This window comes from Alligator sinensis, unplaced genomic scaffold, assembly GCF_000455745.1.
Source record: "Alligator sinensis unplaced genomic scaffold, ASM45574v1 scaffold2399_1, whole genome shotgun sequence".
In the NCBI taxonomy this organism is placed as follows: Eukaryota; Metazoa; Chordata; order Crocodylia; family Alligatoridae; genus Alligator; species Alligator sinensis.
In genome coordinates this window covers 1,591-8,430 of record NW_005843735.1, presented here as the reverse complement: position 1 = coordinate 8,430, position 6,840 = coordinate 1,591, and positions in this window count along the sequence as shown.

Genomic DNA, 6,840 nt, shown 5'->3' with positions numbered 1-6,840 from the left:
AGGGAATGCTTCCCCAGCCATAAATGCACTCCTCCCTGCAACTCAGGGGCTCGTACAGCAGAACCCCTGGACCAGGAAGAAGGAGAAAGCTGGGAGGCAGGCAAGAAAAGTGCCCGGGTGTCACTTGAAGTCAGCTGTGTGGGGGAGGGCACCCTAGCGTGAACGCACTTCTTCCCCTGGGAGTACTGTTAGAGACTGATGGGGAATGCACAGGCTTCAAGGTTGATGCAAAGATCATCTCCTCCTTGTCTCCTTCCCCCTCATCAGGGCTGACCTCTGCCTGAGGCGTTTCCTCTTAACCCCCTTCCCCGACAATGACACCTTGGGGGCCAGCCTCTGGGCTCTGGACTCCCACTGTACCCGACCAGGGACAAAGCCTGGGGGAACTCCTTCTGCAGGCCACCAGCATGAGGGTGCTTGTCTGAATGCAGCCCCTGGTGGGTGCTGAGCAGGCAGACATCTCCAAGCCCTTCCTGCACTGCTGGCAGAATTAGGGACGCTTCTGGGTGTGGATGTGCTGATTCCAGGATGGGTGGGAGAGGTGGGTGAAGCCTTTCCAATACTCAGAGCATCGATGTAACTTCTCCCCTGTGAGATGCACTGGTGTTCGGCACAGCCTGCAGGGGTGGGTGAAGCTCTTCCCACACAGAGCACGGATATGGCTTCTCCCCTGTGTGGATGCGGTGGTGCCAGGCCAGGTTGGAGGAAAGACTGAAGCTCTTCCCACACTCAGAGCACTGCTGTGGCTTCTCCCCTGTGTGCGTGCACCTGTGCCTGGCCAGGTTGGACGGCTGCCTGAAGCTCTTCCCACACTTGGTGCAGCAGTGTGGCTGCTGCCCCCTCCACACACACAGGTGGTGCGACAGCCCTTGCCAGCTGATGAAGCTCTTCCTGCACTCGGTGCAGCGGTGCGTCTTCCTCCCCAAGTGCATGCGCCGGTGCTGAACCAGGGAGAAGAAATGGGTGAAGGTCTTACCACGTGTGACACAACGGTACTGACACTTCTTCCTGTGCACATCTTGGGTTTTGGGCAGCTCCAAGCTGTGCGCAAAGCTCTTCGCCCTTTTGGTGAGGCGGTGGGGGAGCTGTCCAGAATGGATCTGGCGGGGAGCAGCCCGGGTCGAGAGGCAGGTGAAGCTCTTCCCATATTTGGCACATACATGGGGCTTCTCCCTAGCGTTCCTTATCTTGTGCAGAGCCAGGAGTGAGGGGCAGCTAAAACTTTTCCTGCACTGAGGGCAGGGGTGGGCTCTCCCCCTGGGCTCGACAGTGAGCTCCTGCTTCCCTCTGAGCCCCCCATATTGCCTTGGTTTGCATGCAGCCTCTCTCTCCAGTGGACCTTTGCTTTCTGCCTCTTCCTGTGTCTCAGCATGACATATTCGTCCCTGCACTTTGGGCTTTTTCTGGCTTCTTTCCCTTCTTCACTCCAATGCCCAACTAGAGACGGGACCGCGTTCACTGCTACAGTTTCCTGCTTTTGGGGCATCCCCTGACCCTTGTGCCCTTGGGCCTTTGCTGGGCTCGGGGAAGCCACCTCACCCGTACTCCCCAGGAAAGCCCAGGCTGGCTCCAGCTTTCCAGGCCCTTCCTCAGGAGCCCGCTCCTCAGTTCTGCTCGGCAACCAGGCATGTCCTGCGTGGGAGGAAGAAACACCAGATTAGCTGCCAAGGGGCAAGCACTGCTCTTCCTTCTGCTGGGATGGGCCTCAGAGCAGGACAGGACTTGGCACTTGTGTTCCCTCAAGAAGACAAGGTCTTCCTGCCAAAGTGCCGGGGGTGAGGCAGTGCCAGGCCCCTGTGCCAGTCTCATCTTCCCTACGCAGTGGAGTTAAGAGTCAGGCTCTCAAGGTTTCTGGCCCAGCTCTCAGCCCCATCACCTCACGCCCTGCTCCAAGAAACATGTGGGACATGTACGCCTGGACACTACCTGAATAGCTTCATGTTTTTAAAGGCGAGGATGAGACCAGAACGATCTGCAAGAAGGAAAATGGAGGCTCTCAAAGGGCTGCTGTACCCCACAGCACTGGTGGGTCCAGGGGGAGATGACGCCGAGCCCTCCACCTCACTGGGCTGACGCGCGCCAGAAGCCCCAGTGCTTTGGGGAGACCCATGTGCAATGCTTGCCCGTGATCTCTGGCAGCCCTGAAAGCAGCATCTGGCTACAAGGGTGAACAGCCTCGGGGTGCATTTCTGGGGCTTGTCACCAGGCAGGAGTGTGTGCTGAGCATTGCCTTACACTGCTTGGTAGCAAAAGCTATCATGATTCATGCATTATCCCTCCAAGAAATGGTCTGGGAGTGGAGGATTGAGAGCTGTGGTCTGCTTCCTACCTGGTCCTGGGGCAATGTCTGATGCAGGGCATGAGCCCATGGAGCTTTCCTCTGCTAATGAATCCCAGGCAGCCGCCACATCCCAGGAAGCTGCACTGGGACAAAGGCCGTGGCACGAACCTGCACATGGACTCTGAGCTGAGCCTCGGGCTTTGTGACACTCGGGGCCCCAGAGAGGAAATGGCACAGGGGAGAGTCTGGTGCAAACAGTGGGGGATCCACTTCCCCCCACAACGTGAAATCTTCTGAATCCCACCCACTCCACCCACCCACTTCATGCAGCCTGAGCCCAGGGTTACACACGTCCGGTGCTCCAGGACAACCGGACCAGGAGACACCCGGGACAGCCCCAGCCTCTCTCTTGTCCAACAAGAATGGCTGGGGGCCAAAAAGCCCAGAAGGGAGAGACTGTGCCCACGAGGGGTGAAGATAGCCAGGGCAGAAGAGCCTAAAGATTAGTCCTGGGCAAGGCCTGAACACTACACCCTCCTGGGACTGGTTAGTGTGGTGGGGCTAATTGTGGCAGGGCAATCTCCACAAAATGCCACTTGTTGCCACCCCAAGAAAGGCGAGTGCAGAGCGCCTGAAAACCTTGGCTCCCACTGCCTTGTGGGTTACTCGTTGCTGGGAAAAGGAGAGGGGGAGCCTACCCCAACAGGAAACCCCTGGTGAAAGCCAAGGAGGGAAGATGTGTGGCAGGGTAGACCTTGCAGCAGCTGTCACTTGAAGCAGAAAAGATTGCTAAAAAAGCAGCTTCTCCAGCTGCAAAGAGGGGAATGTGTGAAGGAGCTCCAGCAGGGCCAGGGCCAGGGCCAGGGCCAGGGCCAGGCCAGCCACAGTGTCAAAAGTGATCCCATGACATGAACAACGAAGATTCGAGCTTCACTGTGTTATGCATAGTAATCATCTTGCTTGCTCGGCCGTGTTTGTGTACCGCTATTGCTGTAAGTGGCTGCGATGTTAACTATGCTAGACAAAGAGATGTAAGCAGAACATCTGGATGGGTGCTGGATATCTGCAAAGTGGCTACAGAAAATGGTCTGTCCCTGGAGCATGGCCTCCAGGACCCCCAAAATATCAGTCATGCCAAAGATCAAGACGGGTGAATTGACCGTTTGTTTGTATTCTCATCCTTTTGTTGGTTTTCTTTTGCTCTTTTGCATTTCTCCAGCATCTTGCAGGGCAGAGGGGCACTGGTAGTGCTCCAACGGCACAAGCCATCCACCTGAAACAACACGGGAAGCGCTGCCCGTTATATGGAAGGGGCAGAATTCCCGAGAACGTGTCTGCCCCCGCAGCTCGGATTGCGGGATGTTTCTCTGATATAAACAGCCATCTTCAATATCAAAGACAACCATCATTTGAGTACTGCAAGAGCTTAGAAAATGTACCCGTAATTATCGCTGGTGAAAACCTGTTGGGTTGGTAAGGAACTTGAGGATTAGGCCATTTGGCACGAGAAAGGTATTAAAGTAATGGACAAACAAAGGAAGAGGGTGCTGTGTGCATGCCGTTAGCCTGGGAAGTTGGGGGTAGTCGTGCAATTTCTACTTGAATAGTGGGAAAGCCAGAAACAAACATCTCCTACACCCAGCGGAGGACACGAGGCCGGTACCACCAAACGCTGCTGTAATGTCTAAGGGAGCCACTTGTCGGGTTGTATTACAGGGAGGAACCTTGTTACTATACTATAATAATTACTATTCAAGTTTACTTGATATTAAATCAGACAAGGGGCCATGTCAACCCTTGGGGGTCTTTGGCAAAAACAATCCTGTTGGTAACAGTTTGCAGAGTTTGAATTTCAGGAGTGGAACAACACCTGTCTGCACACAGGACAGCATAAGCTATTTGAGGCCAGCACCCAGGGATGGCAGCACAGGGCAGATCTGCAGTTTCCAGGCTCCCTTTCACCCTGGGCATGGAGCATTTCGGAGAGGGGAGTTGGGTGGAGGAGACAACCACAACTCACCAGGCAGTGGGTCCTCCGACCTTGAGGTTTCCCCATGGTCCTCATCATCACAGACCCAGAGCTGCACCCATCCTGGCTGGATGTGGCAGATTAACTCAGGAGTGAGATCTCGATATCCTGCTTGGGCAGTGGTCAAAGAGAGTTTAACCACTGGGACTGGACGCAGAATAAGCAACTGAAATTTGGGGAATGGAGCCAATGAACTCCAGGATTATACTAAGGACTTGAAGGACAAAGGGAGGATGGACATTTAGGATGAACAGGAAGGCACAGCAGGGAGAAGAGGATGGTCCTTTTCATCCGGGCAGTGGACGTATGGTCACAGGAAAGGAAACACCAGTGAAATTTCAGGCAAATGAGCAGAAATGAGTTTGGACAGGACACGCTAGGCAAGAGAGGGAGGAACTCAGAAGAACTGCCCAAGGGACAGCTGTTAGTGCATTTTGAGTCACAATGAATGGCAAATGATATGATCACGGTGAGAAGGCAATGGGAAATCATGTTAGCAAGGGGGAAGACCCCAAGGAAGGCGGCTGGATCAAATGAAGGAGGCATATATCCAAGTATGAAATGTGGGAGGTCTGATCCTAGACAGAGCAATGGGGAGCAAAGGGATTTAAGGCACTGGCCAAAAGTTCACGAGGGTGAAACTGTTAAACCCAGGGAGAAGACAACACCACTTCAGAGCTCACACGGCTCCTGGGCAAAGCAAGAACCAGAGCTTTACCCAGGCAAACGGGGGCTTGGTAGCATCTGGTCCCGGTAAAGTCCCTTGTCTTCCTCTTCCAGCAGCTCCCACTCCTCCCGTGTGAAACACACGGCCACGTCCTCAAACACCTCCCAGAGCTGCAGGCACAAGCGTTACAGCTCCCTGCAGGTCAGTGTAACGGGCCAGGCAGGGAGCGAGACTGCAGTGTGATCGAGAGCGGGGGAAGAGGAAGGGCCTATGAGGGGCAAGTGTGTGTCTGTGCGTGTGGGTCTGTCTGTGTGGGTCTGTGCATGTGGGTCGGGGTCTGTGTGTGTGTGGGTCTGTGTCACTCTCTGCAAATGGTCCCAGACACAAACACACTCTCCCTCCCTCCATGAACAGACACACACATGCACACACGCAGACGGGCACGCAGTCTACTCACTCTCTGCCCATGGACACAGACAAAAATACAGTCTCCTAGCCATGAACACAGACAAATGCATGCACACACAGACACATGCATGCACACATGCAGATACAGACACAAACACAGTCTCCCTCCTGCCATGAACACAGACGCAGACATGCACATGCATGCATACGCAGACACGCACACACACACAGACACACGCATGCACACATACAGACGGGCGTGCACTCTAGTCAAGATAAGTCATGAGCCATGCTGAACAGTTGCCACCTGAACTTCGGCGGTACCACAAGCTGGCAATAGGGCTCCCAGGCCTCGGCATGGTTCCTAGGTACCCACAGTCGATAGAGGAGTCCTTATCCCAGACCACCTTTCATAGATTCATAGATGTTAGGGTCAGAAGGGACCTCAATAGGCCATCGAGTCTGACCCCCTGCATAGGCAGGAAAGAGCTGGGGCTAGATGACCCCAGCTAATTGCCTATCTAACCTCCTCTTGAAGACCTCCAGGGTAGGGGAGAGCACCACCTCCCTTGGGAGCCCGTTCCAGACCTTGGCCACTCTAACTGGGAAGAAGTTCTTCCTAATGTCCAGTCTAAATTTGCTCTCTGCTAGCTTGTGGCCATTATTTCTTGTAACCCCCGGGGGCACCTTGGTGAATAAAACCTCACAAATTCCCTTCTGTGCCCCCGTGATGAACTTATAGGCAGCCACAAGGTCACCTCTCAACCTTGTCTTGCGGAGGCTGAAAAGGTCCAGGTTCTCTAGTCTCTCCTCATAGGGCTTGGCCTGCAAGGACTTAACCATATGAGTGGCGCTTCTCTGGACCCTCTCCATGTTATCCGCATCCCTCTTGAAGTACGGCGCCCAAAATTGCATGCAGTACTCCAACTGCGGTCTGACCAGCGCCCGATAGAGGGGAAGTATCACCTCCTTGGATCTGTTCGTCATGCATCTGCTGATGCACAATAAAGTGCCATTAGCTTTTCTGATGGCTTCGTCACACTGCCGGCTCACGTTCATCTTGGAGTCCACTAGGACTCCAAGATCCCTTTCCACTTCCGTTCCACCCAGCAGGTCATTCCCTAGGCAGTAGGTGTGCTGGACATTTTTCCTCCCTAGGTGCAGCACTTTGCATTTCTCCTTGTTGAACTGCATTCTGTTGTTTTCCGCCCGTTTGTCCAACGTGTCCAGGTCTGCTTGCAGACTGTTCCCTGCCCTCCGGTGTGTCCACTTCTCCCCATAGCTTTGTGTCATCCGCAAACTTGGACAGAGTACACTTCACTCCCTCGTCCAAGTCGCTGATGAAGACATTGAATAGTATCAGTCCAAGGACCGAGCCCTGCGGGACCCCACTGCCCACACCCTTCCAGGTCGAAACCGACCCATCCACCACGACTCTCTGGGTGCGACCCTCCA